The sequence below is a fragment of the Botryllus schlosseri genome, chromosome 9 (assembly GCF_051294905.1).
Source record: "Botryllus schlosseri isolate E-star chromosome 9, Bs_hap1, whole genome shotgun sequence".
Taxonomy (NCBI): domain Eukaryota; kingdom Metazoa; phylum Chordata; class Ascidiacea; order Stolidobranchia; family Styelidae; genus Botryllus; species Botryllus schlosseri.
In genome coordinates, this window is record NC_137244.1 from 5,086,021 (window position 1) to 5,097,372 (window position 11,352).

At 40.5% G+C, this 11,352-nt stretch overlaps 1 long non-coding RNA gene across 10 annotated transcripts; it reads left to right on the forward strand.

The window, feature by feature from the left end:
* The first annotated feature begins 1,947 nt into the window (after positions 1 to 1,947).
* LOC145445963 (uncharacterized) lies at positions 1,948 to 10,900 on the forward strand. 10 transcript variants are annotated; one of them, XR_013917159.1, is made up of 8 exons: positions 1,948 to 2,083; positions 5,136 to 5,190; positions 5,463 to 5,518; positions 5,867 to 6,059; positions 6,417 to 6,535; positions 7,078 to 7,267; positions 7,829 to 7,927; positions 8,296 to 10,900. It is a non-coding gene; the product is annotated as an uncharacterized LOC145445963 (long non-coding RNA). The 10 variants fall into 10 exon arrangements; XR_013917162.1 differs by having other exon boundaries at positions 6,417 to 6,529; XR_013917154.1 differs by lacking the exon at positions 5,867 to 6,059.
* The last annotated feature ends 452 nt before the right edge of the window (positions 10,901 to 11,352 follow it).

The window sequence follows — 11,352 nt, forward strand, 5'->3', positions numbered from 1 at the left end:
CACACCACAAGATTGCGATAAAATGACTCGATAGGAATGAGCCGAGACGACTTGTAGCGGTCATTCAATCAAACAACCCACTTTGACCTGGGACCAGGGCTGTGGAGTCGGTAAATTTTACTACCGACTCCGGCTCCGACTCCTGGGTCTTTAAACGTACCGACTCCGACTCCCGACTCCGACTCCAGCATTATTACCAATTTACTTCGAAAATTATATGCCACATTGTCGGTTGAATGACTATCATACAACTATGGCATGCTAAATTGTTTCATTGTGGCACAGCTCGAATTATCCACTACGCAATTAACATGAAATAAAGATTTGCTAAATATCCTTCCTTTTTCAAGTTTTTATAACATGGACTCTCTAATATCCTGAAATGTATGAATCATTCCAATATGGCAGATATCCAAACCTGTACAATAAAAATGTAAATAAAAATCCAAGTGTAGCTCTTGTGTATGAGTCAGCAACTAATAAAAAGATTGAACCTACTAATTTTGTCATTGCACACTATTCTGATTACAAGCACACACACTCTTACTACTAATAGGCATTGGTCATAAATGGAATTTAATCAAGTAGTCAAAGACCATAGCCTACACTGTAAATCCGCAAGGTCGTATTGAACACTCCATAACACTTTTTTCTGCGTACAGACACACTTTTGGGGCATATAAACGCATTGGGCCATTATCGTCGCAACGCTTCTGCGTATTTCTCCGTTTACATGTAACACTTCACCACTGCGGCTTATTTTCAAGAAAATTTATACTTGGTAATTTATCATCAATTTTGCATTCATAAACCATCGGTACGTTTAGAGATCACGTTAAATCATGGTATATGTAAAATAATATTACTCACTTGACCCAACACTAAGTTTAAGGGTAATATTTCAATGAAATATGCATATTTCCCTGTGAGGCAGAGGGGTCACCACCTTCGTTACGGTAGAGGGCGCTCGTTTTCAGTTTGGATTTGAATTGGTGGTTCGATTACCAGAGAACCCGGCACTTGGAGAACCCGTCCCTACCAACTCGGCCCTCGGAGAACCCGGCCCTCGGGAAATTTTGTATATCAAGCACGCGTGGTCTACTTGTTGTGGTATTCACGGTGTTTTTCGACTACTCTGGACCTCGGTGAATGCGGCCCTCGAACAATTTTGAATTAAAAATGCATTAAATGTGTACCCGGCCCTCGGGAAATTTTGTATTCACCGGCAATCCTAATATCCCACATCCGGCAACCCTAATATCCTAACCCTACCCCTAATATACCACCTCCGGCAACCCTAATATCCCACCCCGACAACCCTAATATCCCACCCCGACAACCCTAACCCTAATATTCCACCTCCGACAACCCTAACCTTACCCCTAATATCCTAACCCTAACCCCAATATCCCACCCCCGGCAACCCTAATATCCTAACCCTAACCCTAATATCCCCCCTCCCCAAACCCTAGTATCCTACCTGAACCCAATATTCCACTCGCCGAACCCTAATGTCTCCCTACCCCACCTCAACCTACAGTTGCATTGCCCTTAACAGCCTGCTCTGACCAACTTCACACAATCAATTGAATCAGGTAAATGTCACATCTAATATAATGGAATAAAAACGACAAAATCACATCTAATATAAATAAAAACGACAAAATCACGCGTGGTCGATATGTGAAAGTCGCGGTCTTTCCTGCGCTTGGCGCTTACGCAATCCGTGATCTGATCACGCCGTGACTGCGTGACCTACGCATGCCCTGACCTCCTTACAAGACTGACAAATCAGTTGATAATAACATTATTACTTTATTAATTCATAATAATACTTGTGAATACACTTAATTTCAAAATTTCCCGAGGAATTCACCGAGGGCCGGGTTCTCCAAGGGCCGGGTTCTCCGAGGGCCGAGTTGGTAGGGACGGGTTCTCCAAGTGCCGGGTTCTCCGGCAACCGGTGGTTCGTCAGGCTTCAGGCAGAGAGTAGGGTACACGAAAAAACTTGGCGGAATGGATATATTGAAGCAGTTTCTGCTACCTGATGGCGTAAAGGATCATAACATCCATGTACTGTAAGGTATGGAAATGCGGTAAATGTTATTGAATGTATGTAATGTGAGAATAGTCATAAAATGAACTCGTTTTGACATTGCAGTAACGTCGTATGTTTTAGATGTTTTAGTAGGCTACTGATATCCCTTATACATATGAATGTTCTTTAGATGTTTTGTAGTATATGATTCGTCTGATATTATTGCTGGATGACCGAGCTTCGAATCTGATTATATACCAGGCTGCGACCAGGTCCAGTACTACGGTACTGATGGGAAACTGCTATAAAAGTAACTTTTTTGACATATGGACAGTGGCGGCTCGTCCTATAGGGCAACTGGGGCATTGCCCCACCTAAAATCCTGTTCAATAACAATTCCTTACCATTTATAGACGCACACCAATCTATATATACCGAAATCACAGCGAAAATCGTAATCTTCTTGTCCTTTCGCTTGTAAATGCCCATATATAGCGAAGTCTCTGCGAAAATCGAATTCTCTTCTGCGTTTTCGCTTTGCGAATGCCTAGCCGGGGCATGCCCCGGTAGCGCTCATAACAAGCTTTCACTGTCTATTCTCTCAAAGCCGCGCACAATAAAGAAACGGTGATTTACTGTCTCCTATTCATAAAATTACCGAGCAACCGGGGCACAATGGCTCTGTGCCCCTAAGGTGTGATGTAACAATCGTATCTATAGCTGAACTCGGTTACCGTCATATGCGTTTAGTCGACCTTTGCTGGTATAGGTTGATTTTGATGGTGTCTCACACCATGAAAACTCTTGAAACTTGGTATGTCATGTCGTGATGGTGGTATTTAACACTGCCCCAAGTTTCAGGGTTTCTACTTAAAGTTTAGGGTAGTAATTCTGTTTCCGAAGTTGAGTGTGTGCTGATCCGTCATGTATCGCAAACAGATTTTACTCAAAAGCCGGTATTGGTATCCATTGATTTTGACGATGTTCAATACTGAGATCGGTTTTGACATTTGGCACGGTAAGTCTTAATGTTAGTATAGAACGCTGTACCAAGTTTTAAGTGTGTCACTGAACTGTGTTAGTGGTAATTTCGTTTCCTAATTCGAGTGAGAGCTGACTCGTCATTTATCGCCAACGGATTATACGCAAAGCCGGTATTGGTCTCCATTGATTTTAACGATGCTCCTTACCTAGATCCGTCAAAAGCTTTTGCACGGTATGTCTTGATTTTAGTATCGAACGCTGTGCCAAGTCTCAAGGTTGACACTCAATGATTAGGGCAGTAATTTCGTTATCAAGGTCGAGTATGGTGGAGATGTGCTCCGATCTGACACTTCAGCCTACAACGCGGCATTGCGGATTTCACGCAAAAGCCGGCGTATCTGCGGCAACGTTAACTGAGATGATGATATCATTCTCAGTTTGCATCATAATATTTACTTTGATATTAAATTCTCCAATGTCAATTTCACCGTGAAATTGTGGCCTTCAAGCCATTTGCTTACAACCCCCTGTCAAGCGCGATAGCTATTTCGTTTTCGATGGCGGCTAACAGCTGATCACTTGATCAGCCTATTCCACAGTAAATTTTACGCAAAATTCGGTGTTGGTCTGTTCGCATTAATTTTGACAGTTACCATACCGAAAAGCGCCATGAGGCCACTTCTCGATGATGTCATGTAACAGTGTACTAAGTTTACGGCTTTCATCCACGTATTTATTCGGTAATATATTTTCCAAAGGCGATTTCGCAGCAGACCTATAGACAGTAATAAAGCCGTATGTGTCGTGTTACAGTCTCCAGTTTCAAGGCCAAAATCTCCTATGCTGTACCGAGACCGAATTTCCGAGGCTGCTATTCTTAGTTCTTCAGAATGATGTTTTGGATTCAATATGACAGGCCCAATCAATGAGATAACAATTGCGTATCTATCCGAACTCGTTGACCTTTCGAATCTCTCGAGTTATAGTCATTTCCATTTCTGCAGATAATTAGTCAGGTCTAGTGCGAACATGAACCGTGTTGAATCTTTGTTCCGTACGCCGTTTACGCAGTTACCACACTTCAAGTCACAGCTCACCGGCGCACCTCTCGTGGCACATACGTTAAAACCACTGTTGCCGGGAAATTCATGTTACCGTACCATCATTAAGTTACGTGTTTACGTTGGAAAACGCCATTGTGACGTCATCTTGATAAAAAGTCGCTTGCATCCCTTGCCCCACCACCCGATATTGTCACGAGCCGCCACTGCATATGGATAAAGGGATGTTCTCTCTATCCACACTGAAATATCACTATGCATGTAGGCGATATTGTGGTCCATTGTGGACAAGTACTGCAATGTCAGCAATTGAATGCCGACATGACAGTCATGCAACGGTTTTGATTGTTTTTCAACTGCAACACATTTCACACTGTACTGTTTATTCCAAGTGGTAAGGTGTTAACTAAAGCGATTTTTTTGACATGTCAAAATAGGTTAAAACTTTGTCAAAATTGTACCGTTAGGTCAAAAATTGCCAAAATTCTTTACAAAATCAAAATTTTGTTGGCAACTTGCATTTCGTTTGTATCATAGACGATTGCACTGTCGGTGAACTTATCATTTTACAATTTACATCTTGTAGCCTACTTTATAGTCCTACCGTTGTAGACGGACCATCGTCTGCTCATTGTGAATCATAAACTGTCAAATGAAACAAATACTCAACGTAGCCTATTGCACTATCCTAACTGAAGCAAGACTGCGTGGGCATTGGTTCTTCTATTAGAAACCGTGTGATGAAAAATTGCGATGTAGACAACTTTGTCATAATGAGAGAGAGAGTGCAGTGTACGCACAACTTCAGTGTTGCCGGCCAACAACTGCAGCTGGTGAACGTTCTTCATTCTTGCCAAGCTACTTAGTTAGGACACTTTCTACCCGGAAATGTAGGAAAGTATCTTTCGTTGTACTACAACAAATTTTTAATTATTTCTACCATAATACGAGATGTAACTAATACTAGAATTATTCATGGGTCCAGATTTCGATAAAATAAGTTCTTTTTCATGTAAAAATTTGTCAATTTTCATGCTAAAAGATTTTTTCAGGTCAAATTACTTCAGAAGAACAGACAGCTCCAGCCAGAAATAAAGATAAGTTCCGGTAATACAATTCTAACACTATGTGAGAAACACCTAATTTAAGTACATGGGGTCAAAATTAAGTTTTTCATCATCAAAATATGTGTGAATTTGAATTTTGTCGTCAAAATCTTACCTTTTTAGGTCCAAAAAATCGCCCCAATAATAGCCAAACAAACAATCTTTTCAACAAACCATGGATCACAAGGGGTAGTATTTGTTTTGCCCAATCCCCAAATTTGACTTTTCTAAGTTTATTGTGATACGGTAACTGAACTAAACTCTATTTTGCAGGTAGTATGTATTGAACTTGGCACCTGTTTGAAATGCATTTGCTGAATGGAATACTGGTAAGCATCACGGTGTTTTGTAAGTGAACTGGTATATCCTTAGAGAATGAATTTGATTCTGTTGCAATCGGTTACCTTTGTGATAAAGATTTTTATGAATGTTTGCTGATAAAATTTCACAAAAATTGTTAACAATCCAGGAAGTATACTAACTGTGCCAGAGTAAAATTGGTGGTAACGTCATGTGCAACTTTCCATTCCATTACTTAATTATTCTACGAAAGACACCCTTCTGTCACGCACAACCTATTGCAGAAAAAAAAAACTGTATCCAGTATGATATCTGCGTGACTACTAAGCAGTTCATTTGTATTGCAAATTTTGGCAACAAATATTTCTTTTCAATAGTCTTGGATTGATCCTCAAATTCGTTCAACTGATGTCCACTCTTTAAAAAGAGCCCCCTGGGTGTACCGTGCCTGCGCTATCAGACAATGTTGACAGTGACGTGAGGAGTCGTTCTTAACGGTTTTTGTGCCGGCACAGCCATCTTATGTGATACAGTCCTTTGTCTCAAGAGCCCATGGATACATGTGATTATGTAAGCCTATTTATTCATTTTATATATCACCATTGATTATGTAATTTGCTGGTTTTTGCAGTCCTACTTTTCTCACGAACATTCTCGCAGAGTAACTTACGGGCTATTCGATATGAGCTGAAAAAGGCTTCATCTGTGTACACTGAACACTGAACAGAGATGTAGTTGAACGTAATGAGCTCGTGTAACTTGTACTTTAACTATTGCTTAGTGAACTATATTGGGCTAGGTCAGTGGTTCTCAACCTGGGGGGCTGAGCACCTCTCCTGCGCTTCTGTAACCTATCTGTGTGAGATATTTATATTTACTTCTGCATCAAATTTACAATTTTCCTTTGTAATGTTTCGTATTTTCTAGGAGCAGCATTTGGATTTGTCCAGTAAAAAAAGATCCGCCATGGCACGCCACAAATCAGGGACTCATCAAGCCTGGGTTGCGGCTGATGGAAAGAATATGAAAAATGCCCTAAGGTGCAGGTAGTATGTATTGCAATTGGCACCTTCTTGAAATGCATTTGTTGTTTAAAATACTGGTAAGCATCGCGATGTTTCTTAAGTAAACTGGTGTATCCTTAGATCATGAATTTGATTCTGCTGCATTCGGTTATTTTTATGAATGTTTGCTGGTAAAATTCCACTAAAATGATTAACAATCCAGGAAAGTATGCTACTCGTGCTGGAGTAAAATTGGTGGTACGGTCACATGCAACTTTCCATTACAATAATTATTTGTTCTATGAAAGACACCCTTTTGTCACATACAAATGTATCAAGTCTGATATCTGCATAATACTGAATGCTGGTGACGTCATATTTTGTGATACCATTTTGATGTACATCGTTCTTTCGAGCTCTCTACTAGTTGCTGACGAGTCTCAGCCGAAAATATTCGGGCTCATTTCAATATGCATATACTATTCAATTTTATATTGAAGTTTTGCACCTCAAAGAAGCTGCCCGAATATTGAATAGTTCCCTTGTATTGCAAATTTTTGAAACAAGTATTTTCTTTTCAACAGTCTTGGATTGATCTTCAAATTCATCCAACTGGTGTCGACTCTTCCTAAAGACCCCCTGGTTCTACCGGGCCTGTGCTAACAGACAATGTTGATAGTGACGTGAGGAGTCATCTGAACGGATTTCGTGCCGGTGCAGTCATCTTTTGCGATAATACTTTTGCCTCAAGAACCCATGGAAACATGTGGTTATGTAAGTCTATTTATTCATTTCATATATCACCATTGATTATGTAATGTGCTGGTTTTTGCAGTCCCAATTCTCTCAATAACTATCTATATATGCGATATGAGCTGAAGAGAGGCTTGATCTGTGTACATTGAACAGAGGTGTTCTTGAATGTAAAGAGCTGGGGTAACTTGTATTTAAACTACTGCTTACTGAACTATACTTGGAACATCAAATTGAGATCATTTCCCATGTCGTGCTAATTCCAAATAATTTCATTAATTGAATTTTACCAGGAAGGAAGGATTTGAAAGATTGAGAACAATTACAATTACTGCAATGAAGGAAAAGTATTCAACACCTTCCATAAGATGTCACAAAGTTTTTTGTACTAAAGACAATCAATGTATCCTTTGTCTGGTATATTTTCTCGTCTCATTTCACAGCAGCTATAAAATCTTAGAATCGAAGTTATATGTAAAGCCTACCGTATGTCAATTATTGTAATGGAAATCCAAACCCATAGGAATAACGATTTTACGATATTTATTTTCGGATCTTGTTTGCATTCAATTACATTTTCAGTAAAACGAGGTTGATGAAGTCAACTGTCTTCTTATCCAAGCCAAATTGAGAGACAAGCTAATACAATCCAAGACCCAAGCGCATGTCTTATTGAAACAGGTATCGTAATCTTTCTGTTTTGTGGACCATACAAATTTACATAGACCGTTCGTAGACGTACATAGACGTTCTGCTATAAATTTCATTCTGAGCTACAGTTCTGCATTCTCACTGTGGCCTGTGCGTCTGAATGTCAATGTAAATGTCAAAATGGCCGAATTGAAAAAAACGCAGACCTAATTCAAGATATTTTTATTAGTCGTTATGCGAATTTTAGTCCTTCTCAGTGATAGGATTTCACATTTACCCGAGCGCCTTTCCTGCGCTTGTGTAACCTGCATGTGTGAAATATTTATATTTATTTCTGCATAAAATTTAGAATTTTCATTGACATATTCAAAACTTTGGAATTTAATCACATTTTCAAGGAGTGCAACTTGGAGTCGACCAGTAGAAAAGAAGCAAACACCACGGCACGCCACGAATCAGAGATTGACCGATCCTGGATCGCAGCTGATGCCAAGAATATAAAACTGCTTCAGTGAAAATGGAGTATTCAGAAACATTGTTGACGTTTTGAGCTACTATGCATTGGATGTCATACCCCGAAGGAGTGGTTCTCAAACAGGAGAAAGCATTTGAAGGGGCGTGAAGCTGCTGTCAACTAAAATCTTTCTCGCACATGGCAGCTTCTACTTATCTCTCTGTGTATGGTCAGAATTTAATATTTGAATATTCTCTCATCAACAACTATTACCGTCACTGCCATCCAACTATGAGTTGGGATTTCTAGCGTTCTGGTTGCTTTTTTTAATTTCATGATACGACGATAAGGGGTGTGAGAAATTTTATTGCTATCACAACGGGGCGTGTCCAAAAATGTTCAAGAACCAGTGCCCTAATGACTTCCAGATTTCATATTTTGCAGCAGACTGGTAAATAACAACAAAATCTTTTCTGTAAATCTGCAAAATTTGTATGGACTCAAAGAAACGATTTCTTTGTTATTTAAACAAAAGTGATTGGCATTAACCTGATATAAATACTTGTAATGCACGCCCAAGAATATTTTTGATGCCTGGTTAGCAGGCCCAAATTCATTAGGAGTAAAAAATACTTTGTTACTTGCTTATCGTGGTAGTGGTAGTGAAACTGATACATTCATTGTTTATTTACAATAAAATTAGAAATTTACAAGCCATAATTTGATCAATTTTAAATAAGTTTTAATGATTTGTGTTGATCGTGTTTCCGTTAACGGACGTAACCAATGAATTTGATTCCATGCCATTGTCACGAAAGTTGAAGATACTAAATGATATTTCGTTATCGCTATCCCTAATTCCCTATGCATTCATTTCCATGATTGAACGAGTTGCATGATATTTGTAGTGAGTTTGCTCTTGATCATTTATGATGTTCGTGATTTCATGGACTATTCCGGAAACGGTTTCAACTGCTGATCTGAATTTATGAAACCCTGTCACAGCAGCTATTGGAAATTTCAATGTTTGTACGAAATGAATGAGTCTCATAGGCCTGAACTCGCTCGTTGCGCCCCACACTAGTTTATCCCAACGGTCTTCGACCATGTTTTCCAAAAGAAAAAACAGTCGGACAAATTCTATCATGAATTGTCATGATAAAGCAATATTTTCTTCGTCTCGCTTATCGGCTACAGCCTACCCAACACAGTGACCTTCGATATGTAAAAATTATCGCAGGATTTTTTGCAATAAATTCAACAAATATTGCACACATATTAACAGATAGATCTGGCACCGTGTCGACCTAAAATTATACTCTGTGCGGTCCATACTTTAATAACCCTTGAACGGGTAAAATTTGTGTTACAGGAACTTGCAAATGTGAGTCTGTAATGATGGTATTTACTACTATCCTCGTGCCTCGCGCTAATCGAACAGTTATTACGAAAATATGATGATTGTTTAGCGCAGTGGTTCTTAACCTTTTTTCCTCCAGCGCCCCCTTTCAAAAATTATCGTGCTCCAGCGCCCCCCCTCCAACTTCATAATGTAAGGAATGTAATAAATACAATGAGTAAGAGGGAGGGCCGTAACAGCACTTCGTCAACCCCCTAAAAACGATTGCCTTGCGCACCCATAACGTGATAAACCGAACTTCTGAAGGCTTCGCCCCCACAAACCCCTATCGTGATTTCGATGGTCAGCAAAGTTTGTGTGGCCTGGTCGCCCTAGGTACCAAAATTTTCTATAATGCATGAATGAATAGGTGGTGATTACATATATAAACTGAGTGAGCTGTTGTATAGGAAGATAAAGGGCACGTAATTAATAATTAAACATATTCGGGCGTGCCCGCAGGTACAATTATTCGTTACCAGGGCCGTAACAGCACTCCGTCAGCCCCCCCCCCCCCCCCCCAAACAAAAAACGTTGGTCCTGGGCCCCCATCGGGCGATAAACAAAGCTACTGGGAGACTTCACTCCCAGACCCCCATTAGGCTGTCCTCTATTTGCTGAAAGCCTGTTAGGTATCTATACATTGGGTGTCCATTTAATGAGGCAGCTATTCCCGCCTAGTCGCGCGAAGCGCGAAAAATTTCACTAATTATTGATTGAATTGGTCAATATCATCTGGAATTGCATGTAAATTGAGATTAATTTTTATCCTCTCACTGCTCACGTAAACACATTTACCGGTAGAGCTGAGTGAGGTGCAATGTTCCCTCTAAGCTGCGCACGTGCGCAGTGCTGACACGGTCTCTGCGCACAGAAAATCTACGTTGCGCACAACAAATCCGAAGTTATTACCTTTTTTAGTTGATACGCACTGTTGTCCAGGGGTCAGCGCAGTGAGTTGTTGAGTGTGCGCAGACTCATCAAAACTTAAAGCGAACATTGTGGGGTTTCTTGGAAACTGTAGGGCCCGTTACTAATAATTAAACATATTCGGGCGGGCGAACCCGTTGGTATGACTTCGTTGCATGATGTTATTTCGTGACCCCCTGTCTGCAATATCAAAAAATATAGAATCGCTCAACGGGGATATCGCCCAACAGGAATATCCCTGTCGCCCAATCGTACTAAACTAAAAGACGCACACGATTTCAGATTGGTATTTCTTCACTGACATATAATTTTCCCCTGCCAGATGGAATTCGTCTTCTGGGGTTCAGATTGCCAAGACAGGAACATTCGGTGTCAGTCATTGAGGCGCCCATGGACAATTAAACCTATATGTATTTTGAAGGCTATATGTAACGAAGTTTTCGGTGTCAATTTGCTCTGAATACTCATTATAGATATGTCCTATCACCACATCATCTACTGCGAAGCCATTTTCCTCCAGCGCCCCCCATACCGCCCCCCTGAGCCCAGCGCCCCCCATATCGCCCCCTGAGCGTTTCCGCCCCCCTTCAAAATCGCCAGCGCCCCCTGGGGGGCGCTGGGGGCAAGGTTAAGAACCACTGCCTTAAAATGATATCTGTCGTCGCTTTGTCA